The following is a 13,382-nucleotide window of genomic DNA, read 5'->3' as shown; positions in this document are numbered from 1 at the left end:
AGGTTGGGGGCTAAGGCAGGGGTCCATCACAGATGAATAATTAAATAAATAAATAAATAAATAAATAAATAAACACCTTTTATTTTAGTACTGGCAGACTTTCTGCCAGTACTTAAGATGGCGGGGACAATTGTGGGGTGGGGGAGGGAAGAGAGCTGTTTGGGAGGGATCAGGGGGTGGGATGTGTCAGGTGGGAGGCTGATCTCTACACTAAAGCTAAAATTAACCCTGCAAGCTCTCTACAAGCTACCTAATTAACCCCTTAACTGCTGGGCATAATACAAGTGTGGTGCGCAGCAGCATTTAGTGGCCTCCTAATTGCCAAAAAGCAACGCCAAAGCGATATATGTCTGCTATTTCTGAACAAAGGAGATCCCAGAGAAGCATTTACTACCAATTGTGACATAATTGCACAAGCTGTTTGTAAATAATTTCAGTGAGAAACCTAAAATTGTGAAAAATGTAACTTTTTTTTTATTTGCTCGCATTTGGCGGTGAAGTGGTGGCATGAAATGTACCAAAATGGGCCTAGATCAATACTTTGGGTTGTCTACTACACTACACTAAAGCTAAAATTAACCCTTCAAGGTCTCTACAAGCTCCCTAATTAACCCCTTCACTGCTGGGCATAATACACGTGTGGTGTACAGCGTCATTTTGTGGCCTTCTAATTACCAAAAAGCAATGCCAAAGCCATATATGTCTGCTATTTCTGAATAAAGAGGATCCCAGAGAAGCATTTACAACCATTTGTGCCATAATTGCACAAACTGTTTGTAAATAATTTCAGTGAGAAACCTAAAGTTTGTGACAAAATTTGTGAAAAAGTGAATGATTTTTTTTTATTTGCTCGCATTTGGCAGTGAAATTATGGCATGAAATATACCAAAATGGGCATAAATCAATACTTTGGGTTGTCTTCTAAAAAAAAATATTTGCATGTCAAAGGATATTCAGAGATTCCGGACAGATATCAGTGTTCCAATGTAACTAGCGCTAATTTTGAAAAAAAGTGGTTTGGAAATAGCAAAGTGCTACTTGTATTTATTGCCCTATAACTTGCAAAAAAAGAAAAGATCATGTAAACATTGGGTATTTCTAAACTCAGGACAAAATTTAGAAACTATTTAGAATGGGTGTTTTTTGGTGGCCGTAAATGTGTAACAGATTTTTGGGGTCAAAGTTAGAAAAAGTGTGTTTTTTTCAATTTTTTCTTCATATTTTATAAAAAAATTTATAGTAAATTATAAGATATGATAAAAATAATGGTATCTTTAGAAAGTCCATTTAATGACAAGAAAAACGGTATATAATATGTGTGGGTACAGTAAATGAGTAAGGGGAAAATTACAGCTAAACACAAACACTGCAGAAATGTAAAAATAGCCATTGTTATTAAGGGTAAGAAAATTGAAAAATGGTCCGGTCATTAAGGGGTTAAACAACTTTCCAATTCACTTCTATTAAAACATTTGCTTAATTATTTTGTTATCTTTTGCTGACGAAACAGGGTTGCAATACTGGCAGCTTGCTGAATACATCTAGTTAGCTAATCACGATAGACAAATGTGTGCAGGCACCGATCAGCAGATAGCTCCCACTAGTGTAGAATATGTGCGTATTTTTTTTCAACTAGGGATACTAAGAGAACGAAGCACATTGAAAAATAGAAGTGAATTTAGCTCAATCATGCAAGTTTCATTTTCACTTTCCTAACACCTTAACAACCAACGAAGTATGGGGTACGTCCTGCAAAAAAATGCCGTTAACAACCAAGGACGTACCCTGTATGTCGTTGGTCTTTGAAAGCGGTGGAAGTAATTCTGATTGCTTCCAGTCGCTTTCATGTTATTGCAGTGATGCCTCGATACTGAGGCATCCTGCAATAACGTTTTCTAGCAGTCTGATGCAGAGAGAGCCACTCTGTGGCCCTCTCTGCATCGGCCATCGATGGCTGTGATCGTAGGTGTGATGCAGGGAAGTGGGTGGGCGACCATCGGTGGAGGAAGTGCTGGAGGGGGGCAAGATCGTGTGCGGGGGCACATGCGGGTGCGCGCAAGCACCGGGGTGGGCGCGGTTGGGAACCCTACACTATGGCGCAATAAATATCTACAGCAAGGTGGGGGAGAGGACTGGGGAGGGGGGACATTTTCAATTAAGGGGTCTGGGAGATGGTGGGGGTGGATCTTGAGGGGGGGGCATCTACACTACAGAAAACATTAAAGTATTCTGAATAAAATATATTTAAAAAAAACACATTTTATTTCAAACTCGGTACTGGCAGACAGCTGCCAATACCCAAGATGGCGCCCAATAAGGGAGAGGGGAAGGGTTGGAGAGCTGTTTGGAGGGGTCAGGGAGGTTGGGGGCCAAGGGGGGATCCTACACAGCAGAATTATGTTTCTTTTTTTTTTGTTTAAAAAAAAAAAAAAAAATATCTTTTATTTTAGTACTGGCAAACTTTTTGCCAGTACTTAAGATGGCGGGGACAATTGTGAGGTGGGGGAGGGAAGAGAGCTGTTTGGGAGGGATCAGGGGGTGTGATGAGTCAGGTGGAAGAATGATCTCTACACTAAAGCTAAAATTAACCCCGCAAGCTCCCTACACGCTACCTAATTAAACCCTTCACTGCTAGACATAATACACGTGTGATGCGCAGTTGCATTTAGCAGCCTTCTAATTACCAAAAATAGGCCTAGATCAATACTTTGGGATGTCTTCTAAAAAAATATATAGACATGTCAAGGGATATTCAGGGATTCCGGACAGATATCAGTGTTTCAATGTAACTAGCGCTAATTTTGAAAAAAAAAAGTGGTTTGGAAATAGCAAAGTGCTACTTGTATTTATTGCCCTATAATTTGAAAGAAAAAGCAAAGAACATGTAAACATTGGGTATTTCTAAGCTCAGGACAAAATTTAGAAACTATTTAGCATGGGTGTTTTTTGGTGGTTGTAGATGTGTAACAGATTTTGGGGGTCAAAGGCTAGAAAAAGTGTGTTTTTTTCAATTTTTTCCTCATATTTTATATATTTTTTATAGTAAATGATAAGATATGATGAAAATAATGGTATATTTAGAAAGTCCATTTAATGGCGAGAAAAACGGTATATAATATGTGTGGGTACAGTAAATGAGTAAGAGGAAAATTACAGCTAAACACAAACACTGCAAAAATGTAAAAATAGCCTTGGTCCCAAACGGTCAGAAAATGGAAAAGTGCTGTGGTCCTTAAGGGGTTAAAGTCCAGTTTAGTTTTAGTGATGATAAATAATAGCATTTTTAAAAACTCTTGGATTTACCATCACTTTAAACTTTTAAAAATGTAATCATGCATGTGACAGAGCATTATTTAAGCACTTTAAGCTATTGTTTTGCATTAAAATATGTTACATTAAAGCTGCTTATTCTAAATTTTCACATTGACATAATTAACATGTTTGTGCAATACTGATCTGGGGGATTTAAGGGTCACAAATGTAATACGTCAAACCCCCAAATCTTAATTAGCACACAGTAATACACCCAACAAAGATAAAGACAAAAAAATGTATTTTCTTTTAAATACAGGAGCATATATTCATTTAAAAAAAAAGACACTGCATTTAAAAAACGATCTACTTTTTATACAACACAGAAAAATTACTCACAAACAGACACATTCTATTAACCCCAGTCCTGGTAAAAATAGCCTGAGAAAAACATTTAGAGTGGTTTAAAAGAACAAAAAAAACAAAAACAAGATATTTTAGTACTACTCATTTATTGGACGATGGTGCACAGTGACAACAATATCAAATATGTTCTTATTTCAGTTTGGTATATTGTATTGAAAAATATATAAATGCTTACATTTTGGTGTTTTGTAGAGCTGAACTGATACAAACAGGCCCATTTATCAAGCTCCGTACGGAGCTTGAAGGGCCGTGTTTCTGGCGAGTCTTCAGACTCATCAGAAACACAACTTATGAAGCAGCGGTCTAAAGACCACTGCTTCATAACCCTGTCCGCCTGCTATGAGCAGGCGGACAGGAATCTCCGGAAATCAACCCGATCAAATACGATCGGATTGATTGACACCTCCCTGCTGGCTGCCGATTGACCGCGAGTCAGAAGGGGGCAGCGTTGCACAAGCAGCTCTTGTGAGATCATTTTTGAGATCCTTATAAGTGTTTGTAATGTAGTTCACAAACAAGAGGATGTCCATATGTATGTTTTTTGGGGTTTTTTCTTCTCTTTTTTATGATTTGTGTGGTACCAGACAGGCAACAGCAACGGAATTAGTGTTTAAAGGGACAGAATACACAAGAATTTTTATTATTTAAAAGATAGATAATCCCTTTATTACCAATTCTCCAGTTTTTGCATAACCCAGTTATATTAATATACGGTACTTTTTACCACTGTTATTACCTTGTATCTAAGCCTCTGCAGACTGCCCCCTTCAGTTCTTTTAAAAGACTTGCAATTTAGCCAATTAGTGCTGACTCCTATGTAACTCCGCGGACGTGAGCACAATGTTATCTACATGACACACATGAACAAACACCCCCTATCTGTGAAAAACTGTCCAAATTCATTTAGATAATAGGCGGCCTTCAAGGGCTAAGAAATTAGTATATGAGCCTACCTAGGTTTAGCTTCACTAAGAGTACCAAGAGAACAAAGCAAAATTGATGATAAAAGTAAATTAGAAAGTTGTTTAAAATGGCATGCCCTATATGAATCATGAAAGTTTATTTTTTAATAGTCTGTCCCTTTAAATTAAATTAATGCAAAAGACCAAACATGGATTTTTATTGTGAAATGGCTTAGAAGACAATGGGTTAAAAAAGTTACATTGTTTTACTGTTGATTTGTGCAGCTAGCACTGTGCATTGTTTGTTCACAAATATTGGGTACTAGCAAACAACTTGTGCAATATTAACAAAGAATATTTATTTTGACAACAAATCCACTACCACGCTGGCAGTAAGTATAGCCAGCCTATTACACAGACATCACATGTCCTGAATAACTCATTGTCTAAATAATTGTCATGGTCATAAGATTACCTATTGCCAAACTTTTTAACATAGGACACACACAGCATATTTCTTAAAGGGATAAAAAAGTGCAAAAAGTGAATGCTCTAATATGTTACAATATTTTATTATTGCACTATTGCTTGTATATAACAGCAATGCACTACTAGGAGCTAGCTAAAGATATCTAGTAAGCCAATGACATGAGACTAATATGTGTAGCCACCAATCACTAGCTAGCTTCCAATAGTTCATTGCTGCTCAGGATATGTATATCTGCTTTCTCAACAAAGGATGCAAAGAGAACAAATATTTTTGATAAAAGTAGTGAATTTAAAAAGTGTCTTATAATTAAATGCTCTATTTGAATCATGAATCTTTTGACTTCCCTATGCCTTTAAATGCACATGTTCATGCTATTCATTACTTTATATAAAATGCTATGTTTAATCATATATTTTATTTAGGTTTAATATACAAACATAACAGGCCATCTTCAAACAGTACACTTAGCAGGTTTTCAATCAAAATACAAACCTATAAATACTATGCCCGCATTATTATAGTTAAAGTGAAAGTCAATCCTAGCATTTTACAAATGCTAGGATTGACTACTGAAACAAGTTAAGGGGACTTTCATTCATTAAGTATAAGATACTTCATGTAGAAAGCTCCTTTATTTGTTTCAATCGATTGCCATTCTTAGCTGCTACGGCAGCCCACGGCTAAAAACAATTTTTGCTAAGAGGTGACGTTTTCACATCTTAGCCAATAGCTGTGCGGTAAATCCGGCTTGGCGCCCATGGGAGCCAGATTTACAGCACGGCTATTGGCTAAGCGGTGAAAACGTCATCTCTTAGCAAAAAAAAAAATTGTAAAATGCTAGGATTTACTTTCACTTTAACCCTTTGAGTGCTAAGCACTTCCCCACCTGGGTGCTAAGCTTTTTTTAAAAAAAAAAAAAATTATTTTTAAAAAAATTGTTTAACTCAAATGCCCAAGACTTACACTGTTGAAAGGTTAGGCGATTATCTTTCTAATGGTGGGTCTTGGGGGTCTGTAGCTGCTTAGATGCCTGAGATACAGGCTTCTAAGCAGCATGCCCCCTGCTCCTATACTTAACATTGTTAAGTATAAATAAAGTTGCGCTGTGACGTTATCATGTCATTGCGCATGACGTCACCCCGCATAACGTGAAGCCCCGGCGATGCCTGTCACTATGCAGGCCCAATCGCCAGGGTATGAGTGGATGGGAGCCCCCAGATCTCCCTCAAGGGGGGAGGGTGCAAGCGACGGTTTTGAGCCGTCATTAGCACCTGAGTGGGAAACTCTGCGACGGCTCAGAGCCGTCGTTAGCACTCAAGGGGTTTTAAAGGGACATGAAACTCACATTATTTTTTTTTATCATGATTCCGATGGGGCATGCAATTATAAACAGTTTTCTAATTTACTTTTGTTATCAAATTTTCTTCAAAACTCTTGGTATCTTTTGTTGAAAAGCAGGGCTGTAAGCTCAAGAGAGTGCACGTGTCTGGAGCACTATATGACAGCAGCTTTGCTAGAATTTTATCTATTTCCTGAATACTTAAAAAACAGGGACTTGTTGGAGTTTACTGCTCTGATACTCTCAAAACTGCTGCAGATGAACCTGGAGACTCTCAGCTTAGCTGTGGAATGGACCCTGAGTCACCCTCAGACAAATAGAATCAGCGCCCTCGGCTGGTTATATTCAAACTGCTCAATTATCAGGAGAAGCTGGCTGTGCTGTGAGCCTATAGAGCCAAAAATAACATCTATAATGGCCATAAACTCCTCTTCAGACTCTTCCAGAATATAAGGATAAGCTGGCTGTGCTGTGAGCCTATAGAGCCAAAAATAACATCTAGAAAGGCCATAAACTTCCAGGACTTTGAAGTTGAAGTTGCTGGCAAATTAAAGGAGTTTGCACCTTTTTGCACCAGACTCCATGATGAGGGCAGACAAGTCTCCTTACTTTACCCCACAAAGCTGCACTTACAGACACCTGTGGGGTCAAAATATTTCCTCAACACTCAAACTGTGCGAGAATATCTGGATAATGAACTTCTAGATGGACACGGTTGACTGAAAGTCTTGACTGACAGAATAATCGTACTTGTGGAGAATACAATTTTAAAAAGAAATTTCAATTTACTTCTATAATCAAATTCGCTTTGTTCCTATGTTATTCTTTGTTGAAGAGATACCTAGGTAGGATGCGAGCACATACCTGAAGCACTACATGATACGAAATAGTGCTGCCATTTAGTGCTCTTGCTATTATATAACATGTGCATACTACTGAGCTTACATCCCAGCTTTTCAACAAAGGATAACAAGAAGAAAAAAAGAAAAAATTGATAATAGAAGTTGTGTGTTTAAAATTGTTTGCTCTATCTGAATCATGAAATATTTTTGGGGGGTTTTATGTCCCATTAATTGTACTGTGTTTGCCATTAAGCGATACCTCATTTGCCTCAAGGCCCCTCTCTGGCTATTGCTAATGATCCAGGGGTGGACTGATAAGCTGGGCAAATAGGACCTGGACCGAGGGCCCAGCATGTAGGGCGGGCCCACAAATGTAATCTCCATGGCTCCTGGTGAGCTGCTTAAGATGGGGCTGACAACTGCCCTATCAGTAACTAAGAGTGTGGGTTTAGTGGGGTCTTTGGTCCCAGAGTGCCTGGATGTGGGGTTTGTTGCTCTAGGGCCCTAGAGTAGGGGGCCCCTGTCTGGGATCTGTTGCTGTGAGGGCCATGGAGTGTAGTGTCTGGCCCTGGAGGTTGAGGGCCCTGTCTCTGGTGCTTGACATTGGAGGTCCTGGCCCTGGAGGTTGGTGGTCTGGTGGGTGCAGGTAGGCTACTATGTTCATTTGCATACATTTTGAATAAATGTGGGTCACTGTGGGACAGCGGGGGCCCTTCCCTAATTTTTGCCCAGGGCCCTGATTGGTCTCAGTCCACCCCTGTAATGATCAGTTCTTATTTTAAGTTATATTTTCTTGTGTTGAGGGAGGAGGCGGGGCAATTACTCTTGAGTCTATTTTCTGGTTGTTCAATGATTCTTACTGTTCTTTTCTAATTTCAGGCCGGGGGGGGGGGGGGGGGGGAGACATGCAGAGCCTGCTTATCTCTACTATGAAGGTTACTTTAGACAGATCCCTGACTTCCTTCGCTCCTGTGAGCTCCCCTACTATCTTGTAACACACCCTCCTATTAGGTACACATGGTATTGCTCCATTTGGTGTAGGCCTTGTTCTCCCACCCTTATATTTTGCATAGTAATTACATTTTCAGACATTCCTGACCAGGTCCTACCCCTATACTAATTATGGCCCACACAGTTAAAATAGTTTTTTGGAATGTGGGATTTAAACACAGTACAGTTCTACAGCATCTTAAAAAGCTCCACACAATTTGTGCGGCCCAAACAATCCCCACTCATTTTTGCAATGTCCCATTGATAATTGGTGGGGACTTTAATCTAGCCCAGGTCCTCCCGCTTGATCGTCAGTTGGACACTGCAGTCAAAACACATAGAAGGCTACATGCAAAAGGTTACAAAAGTAAAGTTAAGATAATTTTAATTTTAGGGATTCTTTTTTAAATGTAGCCACCAATCAGCAAGCAGTGCTACCCACGTGCTGAACCGAAAAGGGGCTGGCTCCTAAGCTTAAATTCCTGCTTTTCAAATAAAGATAGCAAGAGAACAAAGAAAAATGATAATAGGAGTATATTAGAAAGTTGATTAAAATTACATGCTCTATCTGAAACATAAAAGAAAAAAATTGGGTTTCACATCCCTTTAATTTTGCAATAAATTGGATGTTTTAAATGACTACCTCTGCTAATAAATTGAAACAAGGTAGCTTTCTAATGGATGTTTACATTCGGCTAGATTACGAGTCTTGCGTTAGCCTTAAAAAGCAGCATTGAGAGGTCCCAACGCTGCTTTTTTACGCCCGCTGGTATTACGAGTCTTGCAGGTACAGGTGTACCGCTCACTTTTTTTCTGCGACTCGAGCTTACCGCAAATCCCCTTACGTAAATTGTGTATCCTATCTTTTCAATGGGACTTGCCTAACGCCGGTATTACGAGTCTTGGAAGAAGTGAGCGGTAGACTCTCTCCTGTCAAGACTCCTACCGCATTTAAAAGTCTGTAGTTAAGAGTTTTATGGGCTAACGCCGTAACATAAAACATTTAACTAAAGTGCTAAAAAGTACACTAACACCCATGAACTACCTATTAACCCCTAAACCGAGGCCCTCCCCCACATCGCAAACACTTAAATAAAGTTTTAACCCCTAATCTGCCAACCGGATATCGCCGCCACTTTAATAAATATATTAACCCCTAAACCGCCGCACTCCCGCCTCTCAAACACTAGTTAAATTTTATTAACCCCTAATCTGCCATCCCTAACATCTCTGACACCTACCTAAATTTATTAACCCCTAATCTGCCGCCCCCAACGTCGCCGCTACTATATTAAATTTATTAACCCCTAAACCTAAGTCTAACCCTAAGTCTAACCCCCCAACTTAAATATAATTTAAATAAAACAAAATAAAATTACTATCATTAACTAAATTATTCCTATTTAAAACGAAATACCTATAAAATAAATCCTAAAATAGCTACAATATAACTAATAGTTACATTTGTAGCTAGCTTAGGTTTATTTTTATTTTACAGGCAAGTTTGTATTTATTTTAGCTAGGTAGAATAGTTATTAAATAGTTATTAACTATTTAATAACTACCTAGCTAAAATAAATACAAAAGTACCTGTAAAATAAATCCTAACCTAAATTACAATTACACCTACACTATCATTAAATTAATTTACTAAATTACCTACAATTAACTACAATTAAATAAAATAAACTAAAGTACGAAACAAAAACCCCCACTAAATTACAGAAAGAAATAAAATAAAAATAAAAGAATTTTAAACTAATTACACCTAATCTAACCCCCCTAATAAAATAAAAAAAGCCCCCCAAAATAATAAAAATCCCTACCCTACACTAAATTACAAATAGCCCTTAAAAGGGCTATTTGTAATTTAGCCAATAGGATTGAGGTTGCATTCTATTGGCTGTTCTAATCAGCCAATAGAATGCGAGCTCAATCCTATTGGCTGATTGGATCAACCAATATGATTTTTCCTACCTTAATTCCGATTGGCTGATAGAATACTATCAGCCAATCAGAATTCAAGGGATGCCATCTTGGATGAAATCATTTAAAGGAACCGTCATTCGTTGTGTAGTCCTCGGTCTGGATGGATCCTCGGCGTCGGCTGGCTTCAAGATGGACCCGCTCCACTCCGGATGGATGAAGATAGAAGATGCCGCCTGGATGAAGACTTCTGCCCGTCTGGAGGTCATCTTCTGCCCGGATTGGATGAAGACTTCTGCCCCTCTGGAGGACCACTTCTGCCCGGTTGGGTGAAGACTTCTCACGGTAGGGTGATCTTCAAGGGGGTAGTGTTAGGTTTTATTAAGGGGGGTTGGGTGGGTTTTAGAGTAGGGTTGGGTGTGTGGGTGGTTTTAATGTTGGGGGGGTATTTTTTTTTTACAGGTAAAAGAGCTAATTACTTTGGGGCAATGCCCCACAAAAAGCACTTTTAAGGGCTATTTGTAATTTAGTATAGGGTAGGGATTTTTATTATTTTGGGGGGCTTTTTTATTTTATTAGGGGGATTAGATTAGGTGTAATTAGTTTAAAAAAACTTGTAATTATTTTATTATTTTCTGTAATTTAGTGTGTTTTTTTTCATACTTTAGTTTATTTTATTTAATTGTAATTAATTGTAGTTAATTTAGTGTAGTGTTAGGTGTAATTGTAACTTAGGTTAGGGTTTATTTTACAGGTAAATTTGTACTTATTTTAACTAGGAAGTTATTAAATAGTTAATAACTATTTAATAACTATTGTACCTAGTTAAAATAAATACAAAGTTGCCTGTAAAATAGAAATAAACCTTAAGCTAGATACAATGTAACTATTAGTTATATTGTAGCTAGCTTAGGGTTTATTTTATAGGTAAGTATTTCGTTTTAAATAGGAATAATTTATGTAATTGTAGTAATTTTATTTAGATTATTTTAAATTATATTTAAGTTAGGTGGGGTTAGGGTTAGATTTAGGGGTTAATAACTTTATTATAGTGGTGGGGTTAATAAGTGTAGTTAGGTGGCTGCGACATTGGGGCGGCAGAGTAGGGGTTAATAAATAAAAAGTAGGTGTTGGCGATGTTGGGGGCAGCAGATTAGGGGTTCATAGGGATAATGTAGGTGGCGGCGGTGTCCGGAGCGGCAGATTATGGGGTTAATAATATTATGCAGGTGTCGTGATGTCGGGGGCAGCAGATTAGGGGTTAATAAGTGTAATATTAGGGGTGTTTAGGCTCGGGTTCATGTTAGGTTGTTAGGTGTAGACATAACTTTTGTTTCCCCATAGGAATCAATTGGGCTGCGTTAGAAGCTGAACACTGCTTTTTTGCAGGTGTTAGTTTTTTTTTCAGCTGGCTCTCCCCCATTGATTCCTATGGGGAAATCGTGCACGAGCACCGCTACCGTAAGCAACGCTGGTATTGAGGTGAGATGTGGAGCTAAATTTTGCTCTATGCTCACTTTTTTGCGGCTAACGCCGGGTTTAAAAAAACCTGTAATACCAGCGTTGTCTTAAGTGAGCGGTGAGAAAAAAATGCTCGTTAGCAATGCACCCCTGTTAACGCAAAACTCGTAATCTCTGTGATTGTTTCCATATAATTACAAACAGTAAATTGAGTCTATACGGTACTGCCATCTAGTGATGGTAAGCTAGAACTAATATATTAACTCACATTGTAAGTGGATTGTGAATAACAATCCTTGTACTTATTTGCTGTTGTATGCACACAGCTAAGGACAATCACGTCCACATTGCAAGGTTTTGCATAATAAGTAAAATTTAAAAGATATTTGTTATTTTTATTGCTTTACTCAGTAAACCTTTAATAAGTATACCTGATTTACTGGTATTGTTTTAGAACCACCAACCATATAGTACCAGACTGTAATTGTAAGTAGGTGTATAGTAATCCACTTCACTATTATCATGTGATAGAAGTAAAGTCAAGGGATGTCCCTTTAACATATATTAATTATTCTATACAGTAGGTGGAAATACTAGTAATCACCTGTGATAATATCCAGATCTATGTGATGTCCAGAGGCACAATACATGTTCCTCCCTGCTTACCCTGCGGCATGTGTAACTCATAAGCGTCCAGGAAAACATGGCCTAATGGGTACTCATTGTAAGGATTTTTCCATCTATAATAAAGAACATATAGACTAAAAATTAATAGACGTGATTAAAATGATATAATATGAATTATACAGTACAAAATACAGGACTTCTATTAAGTTCACAGTCACCAAGAATGTATAACTATACTTCAAAATATCCACCATATAATGAGAAAGACAGAATTATGGAATGCATATTCCATTAATTATCCACTAGAGCAGTGTTTCTCAACCGCGGTCCTCAAGTACCCCCAACAAGCCAGGATTTCATTTTAGCTATTCAAGTGCACAGGTGAAGTAATCAGCTGATCAATAAACATGGTTACTAACCTGCTCTCACCCATCAGCTGATTATTTCACCTGTGCACTAGTTCAGCTATAATGAAAACCTACCCTGTTGGGGGAACATGAGGACTGCGGTTGAAAAACAATGCACTAGAGAATTTAAGCAATATTACCTACAGGAGACATAGAAGCACAGTCTAAGGGGTATGTTATATGAGGCCACAATCAGATGTAAGGATTGCCCGGATTTTAATATGATTCAATTTGCAGTGATGTAACGAGTAGTAGTGATCATTTCACAATAAAAAGCTGCCAATCAGAACGGGATACTTTACCGTCACTTGAGGGGTTACGTGGACTTCAATAGTATTGTGTGTTTAGTGGCAGTTTGCCACATCTATATTGATTCAAAGGACAGTAGTAAACATACTATATGTATTTATATGGAGAGCCCCTGATCGCATAAGCCCAATACATTAATACTGGATCCTGCAGAAATAGAACAACAACATATTAGTTGGCAATTCTGTATTGTAATTACAATTAATTAAACTTTTAAAATTAAAATAAATGTGCAAAAACAGCAATACTTTGTTTATATGGTATATCGACGTTTGATTTTGCAAGAATAATATAAACAGTACTATCACCATATAGTGAGATATAAACCTGTATTGTTTGAATTTCAAACTAATGAGATTATTTTAAAACCAATAACAAATGTTACTGCGATACACAATAGATCTGGATATT

The sequence above is a fragment of the Bombina bombina genome, chromosome 4 (assembly GCF_027579735.1).
Source record: "Bombina bombina isolate aBomBom1 chromosome 4, aBomBom1.pri, whole genome shotgun sequence".
NCBI lineage: Eukaryota > Metazoa > Chordata > Amphibia > Anura > Bombinatoridae > Bombina > Bombina bombina.
Note: the sequence above shows the minus strand (reverse complement) of the source record.